Source organism: Dama dama, chromosome 21 (genome assembly GCF_033118175.1).
Source record: "Dama dama isolate Ldn47 chromosome 21, ASM3311817v1, whole genome shotgun sequence".
Taxonomy (NCBI): Eukaryota; Metazoa; Chordata; class Mammalia; order Artiodactyla; family Cervidae; genus Dama; species Dama dama.
The window spans coordinates 33885456-33909430 of NC_083701.1; the positions used below are offsets into that span (position 1 = coordinate 33885456).

Genomic DNA, 23975 nt, shown 5'->3' on the forward strand with positions numbered 1-23975 from the left:
CCCGTCATCTCCACCTGGTAACAGCCTCTCCATCTTTCAAATCTCACTTCTGAAAACTGGATCTCTTTATACTGCTTATGAGGCTCTGTCTTAAATTTCAGTTATAATGGTCCACATGCTCTATCTTCTCTTTCAGAGTAGAAAGTTTTCCAGGACAGGGGGCTCTGGCTTGATCTTTACAATAATCCTAATACCTTATAGCACAGGACCTTTCTTGAAATACTTGTTATAACAAGTACTGATAAACACAGTGTACATGGGTCCCTGGCAGAAGGCATCAAATATTCTACCTGGTAGATGTGGTGAGAAATAAAATAAAGCAAAATGACAATAAATAAATAAATAAATAATCAAAAAGTCTCAAAATTATCAGAAAGTCAAAACTTGTAAAAACGCAGACTTCTGCCAGCACTGTGGCACTGGTGCCCACATGAACAATGGTCATTCCCTCGGTTGCCCTGAACGTGGTCCCCTCATTCCTGTCTCCATGAGCTCTGCCCACACACACACCTCCCCATGCTCCTGATCCCTTCCTTCAGCGTCCATGGTCAGCTTTCTCAGGACTGATGTAACACTCTCACAGTCGCGCCACAACGTCTGTTCCCTGGAGAGCAGGGCTGAGTTCCGTACTCTCAACCATTGCAAGAGCTGGCGCCTACCAGGATGTGTCTGTCAATGAAAACATTGCAGCTGAACAGACTTTATACTGAATCTGAAAGGTCTGCTGTTGTTTTAATTACAGTAAAATACACATAACATAAAATTCACCATCTTAACCATTTTTATGTGTACAGTTCAGTAGTGAGAAGGGCATTCACACTATTGCACAACCAATCTCCAGAATTCTTTAAGTCATGCAAAACTGAAACTCTGTAGTCACAAAACAAAAACTCCCAGTTTGCATTCCTCACTACCCTCATTCCTGGTGATCAGCATTCCACTTTCTGTCTCTATGAACTTACCCTAGGTACCTTATTGGAGTGGAATCACGCCGTATTTGCTTTTCTGTGACTGGCTTATGTCACTCAACATACTGTTGAGAACAGTTTCATCTAACTTGTCAGCATTTGCTTCCTTTTTAAGGCTGAATAATATTCCATTGCAGCTAGAGATCACAGTTTATTTGTCCACTCATCTCTCAATAGACACTGAGCTGCTTCCACCTTTTGGATATTATGAGTCATGTTGCTATGAATATAGGTGCACAACTTAAGGTTTATTTTATGAAAACTTAAGAGTCCCTCTGAGGGGCTGTGTGAAAAGAGGAAAACGGTACCTCCAAAGGGAAAAAAAAGTCACCTTAGAAAGCAGCTGAAACTTAGAGACAACAAGTTCCCCTTAAGAATACCGATGGAGACAGGTCTGTGTGTGTGATGATGCCACAGACCAGGAGCTGCTCACAAACTAGGGCTTGTTTGTGTGTGTGCTCACTTGGGTTTGACTCGTTGCGACCTCATGGACTGCAGCCCACCAGGCTCCCCTGTCCATGGAATTTTCCAGACAAGAATACTGGAATGGGTTACCATTTCCTACTCCAGGGGGTCTTCCTGACCCAGGGATTGAACCCTCATCTCTTGCATCTCCTGCATTGGCAGGTGGATTCTTTAGCACTGCACTGCTAACATAAACTCATTACAATTTTTTAATATGTGGTATGGGCCAAATATTGACATCTTTAAGAGTAATCCTAAAAAAAAAAAAAGAGTAATCCTTTGTGCATGTGTACACACACACATACATATGCGTGCATGCGCCCCCAGCCTTGCTGAGAAGAATCACTAATCACAAACAAGTCCCCACTATTGCTCATCTGGAGCGGGTTAACAAAGTTGTTCTTGAGAAATGAAGCTCCTCTAAACACTGGCACTGGTGAGATTCGGTGTGGGGCTCATATTTTCCATCAGGCAACAGTACTGTCTCTCTGCTTTATTTTCCTTATTCCCAGCTTCCACTGTAAACTTGGACACTGCTCTCACTCTTAGCCTCAGATCTCTAGAATAAGAGGGTAGACTTCATTCTAGATCCAGGAAAGTTTCTACCCAAGGGCTGCTCCTGAAGCCAAATGAGAGCCACTCACAGTCAGATGAGATCACACTGCCTGCCTCCCAAGAGCTAGCCGAGTTAGATAGTGAGAACTCCAGCCAGCATGCCCCTTCCAGGGCTCCCTGTCCAGTCGGCAAGAGCATGGAAGGATCTGACAAGGGAAAGAATTTCGACTCAACTTTCCATAAAGATCTTTCTGGACAGGAACAGGGGATAATGGGAAAGGGCACAAGTGGTAGGGTAGACAATGGAGGCAGACCACTGAGATCCGCACACCAGCTGAGGGGTCTGACTCCTACGTGCCATCTGCAATCAGAGATGACTATCATGCCTACTTCAACTCAGCAGTGCTATCAGGTTTTAAGTAAACTGAGTTAGTATTACTGAATAAGGCCTGTCCCGTGGCAATCACTATCCCAGCGTTTGTAAAATAAACAGTGTAAGTTCTATGAAGAAGATCAATACTACAAAGTAACAATGAAGTCCAGGTTTCCTTGGTGGCTCAGTGGTAAGGAATCAGTCTGCCAATGCAGGAGATGCGGGTTTGATTCCTGGGTCCAGAAGACCTCCTGAAGCAGGAAATGGAAACCCACTCTAGTATTCTTGCCTGGGAAAGCTCATGGACGTAGAAGCCTGGTGGGCCACAGTCCGTGGGGTCACAAAAGAGTCAGACACAACTTAGCGACTGCAGTAACAACAATGAAGTCCAGGTACCTCAACCAATTGTTCAATGTGTACATTTCTTGGTACAGATTTGCTAACCACAAATCAAAGTCTCCAACACTAAAAAGTCGGTAAAACTGATTGCAATGAAGCACACACGGAGGGAAAAGTGTCATAACTGATTTATTACTAATGAATATTATTTAAGACAAGAAAATAGATACTACTCATGAATGTTTCTATTTAGCATTTATAACATTACTTGCAAGTTTCATACTTGTTTAGCCTTTTTTTAAATTTTTATTTAGTTTTAATTGAAGGATAGTTGCTTTACAATGTTGTGTTGGTTTCTGCCATACATCAATATGAATCAGCCATAGGTATTACGGTCTTTTAATTAGCAAATTCTAACCTCTGCTAAGACAGAAGCCTGGGGAGTAAGCTGTAAGATTTTCCACAACCCTGGCAGACACATAGAGCGAACAAAAAGAAAGACCTTAGGCCAAGTTTTCCAATATTCAAATGCATTCCATTTAATATCAGTCAATACCATGTTGTTTCCTCTATGTATTTTGTGCAAATGTTACATTTCAAGTATGCAACAACTTTTAATTCCATACAGATCTCTTTTTCTATGACAGTGACTTTCAAAGTACAATTGTTAAAACCTCCCAGGATTCTTTTCTCTCAAAAAAAAAAAAAAAAAAAAAAAAAAAACAGTAAAGATTTTTTTTGAATGATGCTAAGATTTGAGGTATTCTTTTTTTAAGTTTGTTGTTATCTTAACCACTACAGAACTCGTTAATACACCTGATACTTCACATGAAACAATATCACACACAGAAGCAGTTATTCAACCAGCCAACAATTTCTAAATGATCTGTCTGTTTTGACAAACTAACGACAGTTAAATTAAGTTCCTTGTAATTTTAAAATTCAAAATATCTGAAATTTTTTTAAAATTAACCACACTAATGCAGTCATTTTCTTCAAGATAGTGAAAATTAATGTAATAGAAAGCAAAACAAAACAGAAAACCCTCAGACAGTCCCTTAGGGCTTGCGGAAAAATCGGAGCTTCTCAGCATCTTTACAAGTCAGTTCTGAATACCTAGTTTTCAGAAAACTCAAAACAACTTTAATTTATTTCTCTTAAACCTTAAAACCTGCACATACTGCTTTATGTTCTTCACAATGTTTATATGAAATCAAATAAAACTACTTTCATATTAAGACAGTTTTAGCTTACCACTGCATTCTCATTAATTTGAAGGAAACCTAAATAAGTTAGCTTCTTTCTCTGATTCTATAACTACAAATACATTTTTATTTAATCATCCTAACACTAATCTAACACGATTGCTAGATTTTCACATGCTGAATTATGGCCAATCTGATAACATTCTAGAATACATTAAATACTGCCAGGGTGCCAGAACACACACATAGTAATAGTAATACATTATTATTTCATTGTATTTGTTCTTTCATAATGATAGATTTCTCTGTATCCTACAAATTAAGATACTTTTCTCTCTTTGCAATTATTTACACACACACACACACACACACACACACACACACACACACATACACCTTGCACAGTTTAAAATCTCTTCTGGAATACTGTTTGGCTAAGCAGCCAAAATTACAGAAGGTAGATTCCAAATATGCTTTAGAACACATACAAAATAGAAGTAATGTCACTAGATAAAGTACATAAAGATAGTATTTCAGAAATAACAACCTATAAGCCATTAACCATTAACTTATATTCTATTTCATTACAGGCACTGAGCAGAAAAGATAAATATTTAATATCCTCATATGGTCAATAAATTTGAATTATTTCAGTAGTCACTGCAAATACATTAGCAAATGCCTCTAGCTATAATCCCACAGGTTAGTAAACAATTTTCAAGGGACAATGTGGCTAGGTTACTGACGTTTATTCAATGTCTCAGATCAAATGTTCCTTTAAGATTTACATTTTTATCAATGAAATCAGTGCAGTCTCTGCTTCTGCCCTTCCTGTCCTTTATCATTCTGCCACACATAACACACTTCCAGGATGTCACAAATAACTAAAACAATGGATGAATATGTCTATACCATTACCATCTAAAAAATTGTCCCCAAAGTCAAAGAATCAGTGATGATTTACACTGGCATGTTAAAATGGGTGATGAATGTAAAATGCAGATGACAAAAGAGCCCTATCTCCTCTTTCATTAAGAATCTGAGTCTTGGGAATTCCCTGGCAGTCCAGTGGTTAGGACTTCGAGCTTTCACTGTTGGGGCCTGGGTTCGATCCGTGGTCAGCGAACTAAGATCCTGCAAGCCACAAGGCTGGACCAAAACAAAAAAACGCAAATGGAATCTGAGTTTATTTGAAGCTTTCATTCTAATTCAGAGTTAAGGAAAAGTGAAAGGAGATATTCAACATGAGTTCCACAAGAGAAAACAATCTTCCTTAAAAAACGTGTTTCCAGGAGCTTCCCTGGTGGCTCAGTGGTGAGGAATCCACCTGCCGGTGCAGGAGACATGGGTTCAATCCTTGATCCAGAAAGATCCCTCATGCCTCGGAGCAACCAAGTCTGTGTGCCACAACCACTGAGCCCGTATGCCTAGAGCCTGTTCTCCACAAGAGAAGCCACCTCAGTGAGAAGCCTGCTCTCCGCAACTAGAGAAAAGCCCATGTAGCAACAAAGACCCAACACAGCCAAAAATTGAATCAATTAATTAATCAAATAAATTATTATTTTTTAAGTGTTTCCAAAACCCTGAGGGTTGACTGTTTGGAACTTGGGACACTCTCTGCTATGAAGTATTGTAAATGGTTATGAGTTTCTCTCATAGCAACAAAGGCCTTTTTAATCCACATATTCTATTTGTATAGCACTAGCAGAGCCTGGTGGGCTGCCGTCTATGGGGTCGCACAGAGTCGGACACGACTGAAACGACTTAGCAGCAGCAGCAGCACACCTTTACAACTCTGGTGGGGAAGGTTTAAGAGTGGCTGACCACCCGGTGGAGGACAGGAAGTTTTGAATGTGAGGGGGAACACCCACGGGTTAAGAACAGAGGGTACAGCCGGGCTAACCGGTGGACAACCAACCAGTGGTCTGGGCCAGCCTGCTGCCTCTTTCAACTCTTCTCACCGTGTTACCTCTGCCCCGAATTTCACTCCGCTAGCAGGCTACAAAACAGACACAGCCTCTCTCTGTCTTCGTTAACTACAAACCCTCCAGATCACTTAAGGACTTCTGCTGCTAATGGCAACAACAGCAGGAGTGTTAAATGGGCCCTCTTCTGTCTCAATTGGGGTTGAGCTCTTTCCTGGAGGCAAACGAAGCTTCATTCCAGGAACTGGGACCAGCCAGGAGAGGAGGAAAGATGACGGCTGCTCTCTGGAGCAGGGCAGGGCTAAAAGTGAGCCAGAGGAGAGAGAAGTTTCCAACACTGGGCACAGAACAGGGGAGGGAGGCTCCCAAACTGTCAGAAGTCTTGCAAAGTCAATCCAGATTACATAAATCAAGGGCAGCTTATTAACAAAACTTCAGCTATCCCAAAGACAAAACTGAGTTCTAAATAGTAGGATAAAAAATAAAACACTTAACTCTCTCAAAAAGGCAGTTCTTTTATTTCATGTAAAATGTATCCCAAGTGGAGTTAACACTAACATGCTCTTTTCAACTGCTGATGCCAAAGCGGCAGTTTTGTAGTAAATTACAGTGGCCGAGATCATCTACGAGTAATTTGCCGTCCAAGTTCTCCAATCACACCTGGAAACAGTTAAGCCTGTCATGCCATGTATGTTCATGGTTAGGAAGCAGGGCCTGTGGATTAACCACATCTGAAAAGTTAAATTATCATTTCATATAACTCCAAAGATCACAAATAATACAATATGGTTACTCCCCAGGGGTAAAAAGGCAGTGTGTGACATATGGGGATATAGGGATAAATAATCACTCCAAATCACACAGTTTTCTCAAAGAATTTGTAAATGTGCCATGCACGCTTCATAGATTTTTTTTTCTCCTCAGAAGTTGTCTTCAAATTCTGAAATGTGACTTTTCAGCCAGATAAAATTTCAAAGCATTTTTTAAGAAGGATACTTGGACTAACAGCACGTGCTCCCAAACACTAATGTGTCCTTTCTTCTCTCTACAGAGGCAGGCAGGGGCTGCAGAAACCAGTCAGCACAGAAACAATTAACAGCAGCAATCTGATGGCAACTAAACCTTGACTTATATAAATACATATACTGCTTGGACACATTCCAAGTACCCTGTAAAATCCTATTAAGATGATGAATCGTTCATAATTTAGATTTGTTTTAGCTCTAAACTTCTAAATGCAGCATAAGCATTAAATCCCTCTCACAGAGTCCATGACAAATGCCAACTTACCCTGCATGGTATTTTCTGCTACTGTGCTCCAAAAATCACAGACTTTTTTTTTTTAATTGATATTTGCCCGCGGGGGTTCCCTGGTGGTCTAGTGGTTAGGATGTGGTGCTTTCACTGCCATGGCCAGGAGTTCAATCCCTGGTGGGCGAACTGAGATCCCACTAAGCCGCACTCCCTGGGCCAAAATTTAAAAAAACAAAAACATTCACCCGGACTCAAAAGAGATCTTCTCTAACACTCTCAAAAAAAATTTTGAGGGGAAAAAAAAAAATCCCAGTGATTTGCCTAAGGTCAAACAGTGTCGAAGGATGGAGTAACAGGTGACTTTGGGTTCATACAGTCAGCAGGCAGCAGCAGAGTTGAGGCTGAGGACTCTTCATCAGCCTCTCCCCACACCATACTGTAACCCCCACCCTCCAACTCTGTATGACCCTATGGAGAGCAGCCCACCAGGCTTCTCTGTCCACAGAATCCTCCAGGCAAGAACACTGGAGTGGGTTGCCATTTCCTTCTCCAATCCCTACCCCCACTACTCCTGTCCAAATACAAAGAACTGCAGTGCTTACTGTCTTGTCATGAAATGACATTTCCTTCTAAGAGCACTACCTTTACTATGGGGAATGAACACCCATGCTACTGTTTAAAGAGAAACAAGCCTATCTGTGCTCATCAGCAGAATGTATGTGCTTTCTCGTGACACTCTTGAAACATACAGAAATCTACCTATGGAATCCTCATACTGTAAATGTTTAAGGATAAAATGTTTCAAAAGGATAACCAACAAGGACCTACTGTGTAGCACAGGAAACTCTGCTCAATATCATTAGCAGCCTGGATGGGGGCGGGGGGCGGAGTTTGAGGGAGTTCGGATACATGCATTATGGCTGAGACCCTTCGCTGTTCACCGGAAACTACTACAATTGTTACTCAGCTATACCCCAATACAAAATGGTTTTGGTATTACAATTAAAATTAAAAAGAAGAAATAATCAACTTATCTGTGTTTATCAGCAGAATGTATGGGGTTTCTTGTAACATTCTGAAACATAAGAAATCTAGTGATGGAATCCTCCTCACTGTGAAAGTTTAGTAATAAAATGCTTACTGTTCTATTACTAAGGACCAGCAAGGACCTACTGCATAGCACAGGGAACTCTGCTCAAGGTTCTGCTGCAGTCTGAATGTGAGGGGAGTTTAGGGGAGAATGGATGCATATATATATGGTTGCATTGCTTTGCTGTCTATCTGAAACTATCACAACATTGTTAACCAGCTATGCTCATATAAAATGAAAAATTAAAAATAATAAAATGTTCAATCACAAATAGAACATTTTCACATGAATCTCCTTCTCCAAAACTGCAAAGATCCTGATTTTCTGGCCCTTGCTCTAGCCACGCCACTGCACCTGCCATTCTGACCTGTTCAATGACTTTTTAATAACTGTTTACAGCCACTGGGCGTAAATATCAAAGTGCTTGCTAAACAGTAATTACTTCACCTTCTCGTAACATCCCTTTTTACAGAGGTAAAGAAACAGCCTCAGATCAAGGCCTGTGTCTGCACTGAGGGCAGTATTTTTCTACTGCTAAAGCTTAAGATGCCGAGTATTATGGAAATGATTATCAATCTGAACACGAGATGCCTGCCTTTTTCCTTTAAAAAGACAAACACTGATATAAGAAATTATTTCTTTTACAAAATATAGAACTTTGCTTATCATATATATATTTATACCCAGAAGAGTCACTAAACAGAACATATCAAGCAGGCAGCCTGCCCAGAGCCCAGATCATACTAAGTCACAACATATCCAGAAAACAACTGGGCTGGCGAGTCCATCTCTACACTCAAGTGGTTAGGCTGAATAGAAACTTAACTTTTATAAATGGCAGCAGATTAATGCTTAATATAATCCCTATGTACATCTGTCCACTGTGTTCCCAAGTCTTTTATCATAATGGTGTGTCATATATTTAATTTGCTGACAGGCCAGTGGACAGGTTGAACTTCCCTGGTGTCTCAGACAGTGAAGAATCTGCTGGCAATGCCGGAGACCCAGGTTCAATCCCTGAGTAGGGAGGAAACCCCTGGAGAAGAGAATGGTAACCCACTCTAGTATTCTTGCCTGAAGAATCCCATGGACAGGGGAGTCTGGCAAGCTACAGTCCACGGGGTTGCAAAGAGTTAGACATGACTGAGCAACTAACACTAGTGGATAGGTTAATTACGATTTTTCAGCTACAAAAGCACGATTTTTGTCTTTACCAATACCACCAATGTAAAATATATTGGCAGATTCACATTAAGTTGGCCTAAACAGTTTTCTTTAAACAGAGTAAAATTAATCTCCCCTTCTTAATCATCTTCATTCTGTGGATTAAGGTACAAAGATATTGGGATTCACTTCATACACTTATATATCCATGCTGAATTCATGTACAGTAAGTTCTATCTGAAAATTTAAAGTATCATCATGGGTTGTTTAAATCTTTTATTTAATAGAAATAACCAAAAGACGGGGGGTGGGGGTGGGGTCAATCAAGCCCTGATACCACACCAGAAATCAATCAACGTCATCACTCTTGTGATACCTTAGGACTCGCTTCCAGCAGAGCTCTATGATGCTATAAAGACAGCACTTGTTAGAAAGATGGTGCCTGTCACCCCAGGAGCCTGCTTGTACACTTGCAGTGACATCGCTAGAAAGGCTCATTTTATAACCCTTCTATACCATTAACTCTAAGTACTGGAATAGTTAAACTTCTTAGGAAGAGAGTATAAGGAGCTTCACTGAAGGCAACTATAAACAACGATAATCATTTCATCCTTTTCAATCGGTATCTGCTGAGTGTCCATACCAATTGCTGAGGCAGTGAAAAAGAGAAAGCAGAGTCAGAAAACAGTTTCTACCTACTAGGAGCTTATAATCCAGGAGGAGATATTAAGCAAGTACCCAAATGGCGATGATACAAAGTGAGCTAAGTACCCGAGAAAGAAAAGGAAGAGCGTTCTGCAGGTCACCAAACCTTGTCAAGAAAGTACGAGATTACCGTTGACAAGCTTCCTGTTAGCAGGTAGAGATGAGGCAAACTGAAGGGCAAACAGCTGAGCAAAAACTCAAGCACACAAAACAGATAAAACCCTCAGGCCGGATTGCAGCGAGGATAAAGCAGTGGAGGGGGATCAAGGAAGGAACACTTGGGGGCGCTGTTCTGGAAGACCTAGAAAGCTAAGCAGTTCGGACCTACTTGAGGAGGCTCTGGCTTCAGGTAACCTGAATCTACAGAGTGGTCTGACCGCCACTGAGTTAGCGAGTAATTAAACTGCTTCTACGTGGAAGATGAACTGGATTCAGCCCAGAAAGGGGGTGGCGGGGTTATTAACAAGCGTCGGGTACAAAGCACGGAGGCTCTGAGAGCAGGCGGTGCGTGGAATGAGGGGTCGTCACATCACACACGCCGCTGACACTCTGAAGGCAGGCTGCACAGAGTCTGCAAGTACGAGTCAAAATGACTGGGATTTTGAGCCTGATGAGTAGCAGTGCCAATTAACAGAAACCAGGAAATCTGGAGGAAGAACTGGTTTGGGCTGAGGGAAGTCAGGAGTTTCCCTTTGGTTTGAGCTGCGCTGAAGGTGTAAGCAAGATACTCGGAGAAATGCCGAGCAAGCAGTCAGAGATCAGAAGAAAGGTCAAGTTCGGGTTATAAATTTGGGATCCATCTAAATAAAGACGATGGCAAAAGCCTGGATTGGATGAGATCACTAACAAAAAGAGACACTGACTTGGAAGAGAGGGAAATTTTTTTGAAAATTCCTACCTGTGGGGGATGGAGGGAGAGGAAGAGGAAAGACAAGCTAGAGATGGACACATAGTATGGGCCAGAGACAGGGAAGGTCCATCAACTCCTGAATTCCAAATCCAAGCTCAGCTCAGTTCAGCAGGAGTCAACAGGGCCTGACCATGCAAGCATTAGATGAGAGGTAAAACAATGAACAGTGAACGCCCTACTTTAAAAATGTGATGTCAAGAAAATCAAGCCAAGAAACTGCTGCAAAAAGAACTCAGGAGGACATATTTATAGTTACAGACACAGCAGAGACTTTCAATAATCACTGAAGAAAACTACGAGCAACTTTATGCCAATAGTTAGAAACAACAAAGAATGGATAACATTCTAGCAAACTATGCGTTATCGAAAGTGGCTCAAGCATAAATTAAGAAATAAATTATTTACAAAACAGAAACAGATTCACAGACAGAAAACAAGCTTATAGTTACTGAACGGGAAGGCAGGGGGAAGGAATAAATTAGGACTTTGGGATTAACAAATACACACTGCTGTATATAAAATGGGGCTTCCCAGGTGGCCCAGTGGTAAAGAAGCTGTTTGCAATGCAGGAGATACAGGTTTGATCCCTGGGTCGGGAAAATCCCCTGGAGGATGAAATGGCAACTCCAGTATTCTTGCCTGGAAAATCTCATGGACAAAGGAGCCTGATGGGCCCCAGTCGACGGGGTCACAAAGAGTCAGACACAACTGAGCAAACACACCTATATAAAATAGGTAAAAACAGTACAAAAACGTGCTGTATGTATAGCACAGGGAGCTGTACTCGATACCTTGTAATAACCAACAATGGGAAAGAATCTGAAAAAGGATATATATAAATATATGTGTATGTGTGTGTATATAACTCAATCACTTTGCTATATACCTGAAACTAACACAACATCTTAAATCAACTACAATTAAAAAAAAAAAAAATTTAAAGCCCATAGTAACCATTAAAAATTAATTTTTACTTGAGATCCCTTAAAACATATGATCATATCACTAAATGCAAACTAGGAAAGGAAAAAAAAAAAGCTTTTGGCAGACAAGGGGGCAGAGAGAACCTTCCGGAAAGGCTACCTAGAAGCCCACCATCACTCTGGGTGGTCTCGTCAGGCCAACTCTACTTCCCAAGTTTTAACAGGAAAAGTGACTGCGTATGCAGTCAGGTCAGCATCCCATCAAATGCTGAGTTCCATGTGACACTAAGGAAGAGCTTCATGTCATTTTCCAAGTGGAAAAAGCAGATCCTAATTATCTCAAATTTTCTTTAATTTTCTATTTTGTATATATCATCTGTGAATCTGATTTTCATTATTTTTTCAATCTATATTCCACCTTGTAGTACTAATTTCCACAAGTTTACTCTCCAGTATAGAAGAGCGCTCTTTATTATCCTAAACCTGACTCACAAAATTTCTAGAAGCACTCTTACCCCACCCTCCATTCTGACATGATGGTATTTGAGGAATTTACCCAAGACTGTATTTTTGTTGTTTAGTCACTCAGTTGTTCCCGACTTTTTGCGACCCCATAGACTGTACCCACTAGGTTCCTCTGTCCATGGGATATTCTAGGCAAGAATACTGGAGTGGGTTGCCATTTCCTTCTCCAAGATTGTATTTTAATAACTTCAATTACACCTTCCTCCTCAGTATTATGCTTTAAGGAACAAGTATTTGCAGTATATTGCTGCAAGTCCAGATACTTCAATATTTTTAATTAATAGAACAACACAGAGCATTTATCTAGGGTGTGTACAAAGCATGGTTTTGCACAATGGCAAGAAGCATGCAAGGTATTCCCACACTTGTCCAAAGAATGTCAAGCACATCACTGATGTACTGATGAGGTTCTCAGCACAGTATCTAGAAGGGAATCATCTACAACAGCTTACACTCTTATCATGGTTAGAACTAAATTCAGGACTCCTCATTTAATAAATGTAATTCATCTGATTTTTCCTTAAACAGACCTCAAAAAACTGTCCCCCACTCGGTTTATTTCATCTCTTCTCACTCATCGTCTGGAATCAGGTTTTCTTCTGTGGTACTTCATTACCCCAAAAGCTTGAAACTGACTGTACACACGCCCCTTCACACCATTTAGAAAAAATACGAAATGAGATTACCTCCAGCGCCACCAAGTCCTCAGAAACCCATAAAAAAAAAATCCTCCAGAGAAATGACAGTTGATGACCAACATTTACTTCCTGTTTCTAAGTCAATGTGACTTTGGGAATAAGCATTTCTTCTCCATCTTATAGGAAAACACACACACACACACACACACACACACACAAATTTATTCCTTTGGGATTAGAACCTTGAAAGGCTTTATAAAATTTACATAAATTATTTTCACTCTCTCATGAAAGTACTCCAATAATCCCCTAAAATAACTCCAGTTTGCCAATCAGGCAGGCTTTTCTATTGTAAAACCAGACTCAATATTTTTGTTCCAAATCCCAGAATATTAAAATACAGTGAGACTAGCTGACACATGCTTTCCTGCTATACTTCTTCATATTTTCCTATAATGGGACACATATTGACAATCTATCTTTATATTAACATAATCGGAATAAAGGGAAACAGGTTGTACATTCCAGCCAACAGCTCCATAACTCTACTCATTTGTTCTCTCCAAATTAAGCCAAGAATATTCTAGTTTTTCAACAGTTCTATTTCTGATTTTAAACTAAATTTTAAAAAACGATTCCAATGTATACATGTTCCTATTTTTTCATCCCTGAGTATATAATTTACACATGACTATCAGCCAGTTCCAAGAATTACTAATGAATCTTTACCTGGGTTTTTTGACTGAAGAGGATTTATCTGAGTTCATTTTTAATGTTTAAAAGTAACTTTTTTATTTGAATTTGGTCCGCTTAATATCTTATTTACATCTTGCACATTACGCTTTCTTAACTGAGCAATGTTTGATTTTTGTTTTTTAAAAAAAGCATCTTCTATAATCAGGGCTTCTAATTTTTCAAAAGGTCATGAGAAATTTCTGCTCTTGAGTGTGATCCAATTAATTTTTATATTTCATACTTTTCCAAGATACTCAAAACAGATTTTTAAAATAAGCACTAGTATTCAATAATGTTTCTGTATCTTTTTAATTAACTTAATAAATACTTACTAAGAATCTACTATAGTCCAAGTACCTGGTGTTTACAGTACAATGATGATTCATTTAATCATGAATAAGTACTATTCTTTTTTTTTTTTTAAGGGGAAGGTGAAGCTCAGAGTTTATATGTGGCAAGAGTCAGAATCGGAACTCTTTCAAAAGGTCTTTCTGACGTTGAGATGGATGCTCTTCCTAGCCTACACACTGATATAAAGTTAAATGACACACAGTCCCTACATCCAAGAAGGTCACAGGTTAGAAACAACAAAACAATTCCAACACTTGAGTCCTATCAATTTTCCTAACAAAATTTTGTATGAGAAGTTTTTCTGAATTTATTTAGAGGTTTTTCCCTATCTAGATTTACTCAATTAAATTGTGTGCAGCTAGACAAGTTATTGACTGCCTACTACCCTGAATGCACTATGTATTAAGAGTTCAGGATGGAGGGAGAGAAGTTAAAAAATATCTTTTACACCATGAACCAATACACACAATATGTGTGTGTGTGTGTGTGTGTGCGCGCCAGTCACTCAGGTGTGTCCGACTCTGTGGCGCCATGGACTGTAGTCCACCAGGCTCCTCTAAGGGATTCTCCAGGCAAGAGTGCTGGAGTGGGTTGCCGTTTCCTTCTCCAGATTACATGGAATAACTGAAACCAAAATTTTGGTACTTACCATTAGTACACGTGATATACAATCATCTATCACACTTTTCTTAATGCTGGTCCTAGCATACTAAATAAATTTTAGAATCCATTTACAGGTCACACTCCCCAATCTACAAAACACTGTCCTATTAAATAGGCTGATCAGACCAAATCTCCACTTTTGCTTCTGACTCAATCTGGCCATTCTTTATAAATAAAGTATTTACAACAGATAATACCCATTAAGACTTACTTTGCTACTATGCCTACTAGTGTTATAACAGATCATTCACACCACCCTACACTTTAATATGTTCTCATATTTAATGATCCACTACTTTTAAGAGCATCAAACTTTTTCTACTTTGAAAATATTTGTTTGTTAGGTCCAAACTATTAAATTTTGCTTTACAAATACTTTTTAATAAATTAACTACAGCAATTTGGTTTAAAGTTATCACAGTGATAGTCTATTACCATCAAAGAAAACATATTTAGAAAAACCAACCAACCAGGGTGCTTAAAAGGATCTAAACCATCCTTAAACAGAGTTTAGATAAACCAAACTCTTCAATTTTAGTTCAGTAAATCTGTTTTTAGCATAATGAATGGGAAAGAATTTAGAAATAAAAACGATGTTACACATTTAAAAAACTCTGTAGGTTTAGAGGCTTAAGTGATTTGACCAAAGTCATATATGTCCTTAATCACAGAACTTGCACTAGCTCTCAACTGCTGCTCTATCAGTGGGATCTCTTTCCACTATGCTACACATTGTCCACATCTTACAAAAAAAAAAAAAAAATCACTATCAACAGCAGCTAACCTTGATATCTGCTTTGTCTAAAATTCTAAAGCAATTATGCTCTGACTTGCACCACTGAAGTATACTTGATTATGCAACCTTGCACACTGTCCTCTAATTGATTCCTCTGTATACATCTTAACTCTTCAGTAAGACCTTTTGCTATGTCTTATAAATAAACTAACCCTTATAAACTATTAAAATGGTAAATGTAATTTAACCACAGGACTACTTTAAAGTCAGTTTCATTTTTAATCTCCTTAATTGCATGCAACGCCTGCCAAGACCTTAGCTCTGGATTCTATCATGTTCTGCAACCATCGGAAAGAAAACCATTTCTCCTCTAAAAAAAGGAATCACTCTCTTTATTTGCAGTCTACCCTCTCCAAGGGCATGAAAAAGTTTTCGATTATAACTACAAAGCGTCACAAATAATATGAAAACATATGTCATTTTCATCTTTTCTCAGACTATAAGGGCACTGTATTTATAAAAATGACGTAAACAGTTATTTTTAAATATCATCACTATATAACTGTATGATATTTATAAATGCCAAATCATAAATCTGATTGAATTTTACAAGTATTTATTTTCATGTTTTCTTGATATGGCTTTAGTTTAAGCTATTCTCAAAAGCTAGAAAGAACAAAATTCACTTCCAATTATAAATCAATTAGAAAGAAGCCCGTGCCTTCTCACAGATTTTCCCAAAGGCAGCTGGGGCAGAAACACAGAGGTGACCTGTGCATTCTACCCCTCTGTAGGCAGTAACAAACATATTCCCCAAAAGACATGTGCTTTGTAAACATAATATGCAGTCTTAGCACAGGATAGCTGTATCCTATGAGTACTACACAGTCATCTGAAATGCATTAAAAAAGGCAAAGAAAAAAAAATTTAAAACGTGACATAATCCTAAATACAACAATTCTGGGAATAGGAACACTTGACCTGCATCTTTGATGAAATTTAAAACTGTATGTTTCTAGACTTCAGTAACAAAATTTCGACAACGGATCCACCAGAAAAATACTGCAATCTTTTCCATGGATATTATTAAAAGTTTAATATTAATAATAATTAAAACAAGCCCCTACTTAATGCTAAAGGCCTCTATGAAAAATACATTTGCCTAACAGCAATCTTAAAAAAATAACAGAACTTTACTCACAAGAGAGTTAAACAAGACATTTATCCTTCTTGTAGAGTGGATTTTGAAGAAGTTGATGGTTTATTTTTCTCCGAGATTTGAACAGCTCCAATATAATGAATTTATTTTGAGAAAGATGAGGCTGACGAAAGCCTGTTGTAATTAAAGGTGTTCTGGCACTGTTGTTGGTCCTCAAACGTTTGCTCTATCAGTTGTCTAAATCCACACTGACACCACAGTAATTAGCGCACTGTCTATAATGTTTTAAATGCAAATTCGACAAAATTAAGCTGTTATGTATTGGGAAATGAATACTGATCAAGCCATCAAATGTACTCTGTTACTATAAGATGTCAGCCATATGTATGGCACATGTCCAGATCAGCCACACTCAGTATGAAGAACATGCAAGAGTATTCAAAACCAGAAGGGAGACTGTGCTGACCTAAGCTAATAAAAACATGCAAATATCCACCTAAAGGGGAACAGATTCTGATGCTTAAACAAAAGAATCAAAGTTAAGAGGCTTCAAGCCTGCCTGTCTCACAAATACTTTCTAAGACAGATATTTGTCCTTTTTTTTTTTTTTTGGAGTACAGTTGATTTTCAATGTTGTGTTGGTTTCAGGTGTAGAGTGAAGTGATTGTTTTTACATATATCCACTCTTTTTTAGTGTTAGTCGCTCAGTCGTGTCCAATTCTTTGTGACCCCATGGACTGTAGCCCACCAGGCTCCTCTGTCCATGGAATTCTCCAGGCCAAGAATACTGGAGTGGGTAGCCATGCCTTTCTCCAGGGGATCTTCCTGACCCAGGAATTGAACCTGGGTCTCCTGCAATGCAGCAGATTCTTTGCCCTCTGAGCCACCAGGGAAGCCCAATCACAAGCTAGAATCAAGACTGCCGGGAGAAATATCAACAGCCTCAGAAATGCAGATGACACGACTCTGATTTGCCACCTGATGTGAAGAGCTGACTCAATGGAAAAGATCCTGATGCTAGGAAAGATTGAGAGCAGGAGGAAAGGGGATGAGGACAGAGGATGAGATGGTTGGACCGCATCACCGACTCAATAGACATGAGTTTGAGCAAACTCTGAGAGATAGTGAAGGACAGAGGAGCCTGGCGTGCTAAAGTCCATCGGGTGGGCTGGGGTGGCAAAGAGTTGGACATGACTTAGCGACTGGACAAGTCAGCTCTTTTAGAGTCTTTTCCATATAGGACATTACAGAGTATTGAGTAGAGTTCTCTCAGATATCTGTTCTTTATTTTGACATTTATCAAGCCTCTACTTTGTGTCAGACACCATTTTAGGCATTGTGGACAGGTGGATGGATAAAATGAAGAACTAGCCAACTACCCTCTTGAAACTTTCATTTCATATAAGATGCAAACAGTTGCCTGTCACCTACTAACTCTGAAATCCTGACTGAAGCAGGAGGCTGAAAAGGTTTGTAAGGCCGTGATGCAAAATTCAACAGAAAAGTTTGGAGTCGAGTCAGCAGTCAAACCTGGTATGGATATCAGGTACAGAAAAAGACGGTGGGAACTTAAAATTTGCAGTTTCCATCATAAGGAATTTTTTTTCATCCTTCTGTCCTACATGTATATCACACAAACATTAATTTAATGACACATGAAGTTTCTCAAACTGAGCTACCCCTTTTGTGATTCTGACTGATACTAGTTCTCTCCACTTCGGTAGAAGCAGAGAACATTGTATTTAAACAAAACTATTTCTACACAGGAGCTAAATGTTTTCACACTTCTCTGACTAAACATACAATTAACAAGGATAATTTTTACCTGCCTTCTTAGAATTTAGAAAGACTATGGGAGAGAATGATTTCATAGTCCTTGTCTCTCTTTTTAAAAGTTGACCTCTTATTTTCTTTCAATAAATGTTCCCGTAGTGAGCACAAACAAAAACACTTAACTCACCATTCTTACAGCAAGAGGGAGAGAAAACATAGCCCTGACAGCTGTCCTCCTAAGAATCACTGATTACAAAAAATTCTGTTATAGAAACTATTGGTCCAATGATTGAAAATGTGAAAAGGGGAAGAATAAAGGCTAGAGAGTTCTGTACACTACATATTTCAATACTGGAAGCATGTTTAATAACTATAAATAAATAATTTTGTTCCCAAAAGCAAGTAAGTCATACTTTCCTGCTGATTAACCCTTTAAAGTCAAAGTCTCAAAAAACAAACTGATTTCCCTGTTAGTTGACTAATACACGAATTGATATAAAAACCAATAGCACAGAAGTAATAATTTCTCCTTATGTTTCTACGATGCTTTGCCAGTTTTTGAGTTTACTGTTACATTCATTACTTCATTTAACATCAAATAGTTGATGGTACGATTAAAATGGCTAGCTATTTTCACCAAAGAGGGAACATCATTAAATCTGGATTAAATTCATCTTTTCTTTGCCCTCTCGCTACATTTTGCTGTCCTATATGTTTTCTTTTAGAATTATTATACATATTTTCCCCCCCTAATACTGTTCTTCTTTTTCCCCCTACCACCCAAACAGAAGGTAGTTTAATAAATCATTGCTCAATGAGTTTCCTGCGTTTGGACTAAGCTTCTCCCACATTATTTTGGCCATCAAATTCTATCATTCAAAATTTATTTTACATGTCCCTTCTGCCAGGGTCCAAGATCAGTGTACAGAAAACAACTGTGTTTCCATATACCAGCAAAGAACAATCTGAAAAGAAAATGAAGAAATAATTTTCCATTTATAATGGCATTTGAAATAAAATACCAAGGGATAAATTAAACCAAACAGGTGAAAGACTTGTACAATGAAAACTACAAAGCACTCATCGAAGAAATTAAAGACTTAAATATGTATTTTTTCCATGATCTTTGTTTTTCTTTTTATTTTTTTATTGAAGGATAATTGCTTTACAGAATTTTGCTGTTTTCTGTCAAACCTCAACATGAATCAGCCTTAGGTATACATATATCCCCTCTCCTCTGAACCTCCCTCCCATCTCCCTCCCCGTCCCACCCCTCTAGGTTGATACAGAGCCCCTGTTTGAGTTTCCTGAGCCACACAGCAAATCCCCAGTGGCTATCTACTTTGCACGTGGTAATGTAAGTTTCCATGTTACTCTTTTCTTACATCTCACCCTCTCATCCCCTCTCCCTATGTCCATAATGTCCCTATGTCTACTCTCTATGTAAAGACCTAAATAGATGGAAAAACATCCTATGTTCATGGACTGGAAGATTAATATTGTTAAAATGGCAATATTAGCCTAACTGGTCTAATGATTTTATTTCCAATAGCTTTTTTTGCCACTGGAAAACCAACCTTCAACATATTTGAAATCCCAAGGGGCTCCAAAGAGCCAAAACAATATTGGAAAAAGAAGAACAAAGTTAAAAGACTCATACTGCCCAATTTCAAAAGAAAGAACAGTCTATTCAACAATTATTAATAGTGCTGGGACAAAAGGCAATTGGATGTTCACATGCAAAACAATGAAACTGAACAACTATTTCACAAGATATACAAAGATTAACTAAAATAAATCAACAACCTAAATACAAGAACTCAAACCATGGGACTTTCCTGGTGGTCCAGTGACAAGACTCCCAATGCAAGGGACCCAAGTTCAATCCCTGGTCAGGGAACTAGATCCCACATGCCACAACTAAGATCCGATGCAGCCCAATAAATAAATAAATTTATTTTTTTAAAAAAGGAACTAAACCATGAAACTCTTAGAAGAAAACATAGCAGCAAATCTTTGTGGCCTTGGATTTGGCACCAAAAATAAAAGCAAAAATAGATAAATTGGACTTCATCAAAATTCAAAATGCTTGTGCATCAAAGGATTCAAGTGAGAAAATGAAAAAACTACAGAAATGGAGAAAAATATTTGCAAATCATATAGTTGATAAGGGTCTAGAATCTAAAATAAAGAACTTTTTTATAATTCAACAACAAAAAGACAAACAACCCTATTAAAAAGTCAGCTGGGACTTCCCTGGCAGTCTAGTGTTTAAGACTCCACTGCAGGGACATGGGTTCAATCCCTGGCCAGGAAACAAAGATCCCACATGCTATGTGACTTTGCAAAAGAAAAAGAGCAAAGGACTTGAACAGATATTTCTTCAAAGAAGCTATACAAGAGGCCAACAAGCACATGAAAAGATGTTCCATATCACTGGTCGTTACTGCTGCTGCTGCTAAGTCACTTCAGTCGTGTCTGACTCTGTGCAATCCCATAGACAGCAGCCCACCAGGCTCCCCCGTCCCTGGGATTCTCCAGGCAAGAACACTGGAATGGGTTGCCATTTCCTTCTCCAATGCATGAAAGTGAAAAGTGAAAGTGAAGTTGCTCAGTTGTGTCCGACTCTTAGCGACCCCATGGACTGTAGCCTACCAGGCTCCTCTGTCCATGGGATTTTCCAGGCAAGAGTACTGGAATGGGTTGCCATTTCCTTCTCCAATCACTGGTTGTTAGGAGAATTCAAATCAAAACCAAAATAAGGTATCACTTCACACCCACAAAAATGGCTACAATCACAAAAACAGATATCATGTCAGTGAGGATGGGAAATAGGAAGCTGAGTTGCATTGCTACTGGAAATATAAAATGATGCAGCCACTGTGGAAAACAGTGGGCAGTTCCTCAAAGAGTTAACACAGAATTACCACAGGACCCATCAATTCCGCTTCTAGGTATGTATCCCAAAGAAGTGAATACAGGTACTCAGACAAATACAGGTACACACATATGTTCATAGCAACACTATTCAAAACAGACAAAAGGTAGAAACAGCCCAAATGTCTACTGATGGAAGAATGGGTAAGCAAACTATGGTATACTCAGATGATAGAATATTATTCAGCTGTGAAAAAGATTAACTGCTAATGCATGCTACAGCATGGAAGAAGCTTGAAAATATTGTGCTAAGTAAAAGAGACCAGACATAAAAGGTCACATATTGTCTGATTCCTTTCATAATGAAATGTTCAGATGAGGTAAATTCAGAGACAGAACAAGGACTGGTGTTTGCAGGGGCTGCCAAGACAGGGAAATGGGAGCAGCTTTTAATGGATACAGAGTCTCCTTCTGGGCTAAGAAAAATCTTTTGAAACTAGATAGAAGTAGTTTCCTTCTAATCAACATTGTGCATATCATTCTATATTTTATTTGCATTTAAAATACATATATCCTGCCCTAAAGCTTTATTTTCCGTGTGAATCATTTTATCTTGTCTTATTCTGTGGTCCTTTTCTCTCTCCGTTCCATCTTTGTTATGCTTCTTTTTTTTCCTAGACTAAACTTTATTTTGCTGAAACAAATTTTGCTATAATCTATTAGGAAAGAAAAGTAGACACAAAAACTCTAAGACACATATGTTGAAGTTATCCCTTTGTTGTTGTTGTTTAGTTGCCAAGTTATGTCTGACTTTTTTGCAACCCCAAGATCTATATAGTCTGCCAGGCTCCTCAGTCCATGGAATTTCCCAGACAAGAATACTGGAGTGGGTTGCCATTTCCTTCTCCAGGGATCTTCCCGATCCAAGGATTGAACTCACATGTCTTGCACTGGGAGGTGATTTACCACCGAGCCACCAGGGAAGCCGAAAGTTAATCCTACTCTGCATTAACTATAACAAACACAGTTAAATTATTTTTTATTTGGAGTGTATCAATATTCTACACTACATAAAATCTACCTGATGTAATCAAGTAAATTTTTCAGTACATTTTCTTTTTTTTTTTTTTTTCAGTACATTTTAAATGTCTCTAAAGTCAAATTAGTGTCAATAGATAAATCACAAAGCCTAGAGTAAAACAGTAATGATAGCAAGGGAAATAAGTTGTCACTTTTAGCCATATGTTTACTTTTTAGACAAGTTAGTTATTAGCTAAATGTATTAGAATGTAGCATGTATTTTTTCAGTATATTTTAATGAAAATTCACTATTTATACCTTCATATCACCTTTCAAGTTATTAAAGTCAAGACAAAACAACACATAAATGCTGCCCTACAAGTCTTAACTATGAATTTAACTAGCAATACAAACAGCACCCTTATATTTAAAGGGTTGTTAATTATAGTACATGAGACTTTAAAAAAAGGTCAATGTCACGTGCACCCCAATGTTCATCGCAGCACTGTTTATAATAGCCAGGACATGGAAGCAACCTAGATGCCCATCAGCAGATGAATGGATAAGGAAGCTGTGGTACATATACACCATGGAATATTACTCAGCCATTAAAAAGAATTCATTTGAACCAGTCCTAATGAGATGGATGAAGCTGGAGCCCATTATACAGAGTGAAGTAAGCCAGAAAGATAAAGAACATTACAGCATACTAACACATATATATGGAATTTAGAAAGGTGATAACGATAACCCTATATGCAAAACAGAAAAAGAGACACAGAAATACAGAACAGACTTTTGAACTCTGTGGGAGAATGTGAGGGTGGGATATTTCAAAAGAACAGCATGTATACTATCTATGGTGAAACAGATCACCAGCCCAGGTGGGATGCATGAGACAAGTGCTCGGCCTGGTGCACTGGGAAGACCCAGAGGAATCGGGTGGAGAGGGAGGTGGGAGGGGGGATCGGGATTGGGAATACATGTAGATCCATGGCTGATTCATATCAAAAAAATAAATAAATAAATAAATAAAGGTCAATGGAAGATTTTATGTTCATGGTTATTTCAACCCACCAAGAGATTTTCTTGTAACAAACCTGTTTAAAAGCCACAGTTAACACAATACCATTTATTTCCACATAATCAGAAGGTTGAAATATCTCTATTATTTAAAATGTTATTTTAAAAATACAGATTCTAATATGGTCTTTGGCCAAACACATCACTTAAATAACAAAAACTTTTTTCAAAGGCCAAATTAAAAAAAAAAAAAAAAAACCCTTCATAAAATGAAATTAAAAGTCTATGCCCAAAGCCACCCATGCTAATAACTCTGCATTGTTAAATGGAAGTATGCTGATCCTCATCTTTTATCAATTTTTAACATTAGCTTCTTCGTAACAAAACTATGTCTCTACAGAGCATGCATTTACAACGAAAACTGGGAAAGTTCAATTACGTTTGTGAAATTCTAACTCATTTAGATGTGTATACCTAAATTCTAGCACTTTAATGAGGAAAAATGAGAACTTTTTGACATATCACCTATCATTGATGCAAAATACCTCTAAATGTCTACCATTCACAAATGGAATGCCGACACTTGTAAGCAGTTTAAT

General features: G+C 38.5%; 1 protein-coding gene across 9 annotated transcripts in view; it reads right to left on the bottom strand.

Annotated features, from left to right (window-relative positions):
- The window catches only part of NCOA2 (nuclear receptor coactivator 2), a 283865-nt gene that overhangs the window by 215558 nt on the left and 44332 nt on the right, over nucleotides 1–23975 (bottom strand). The window lies entirely within an intron of this gene.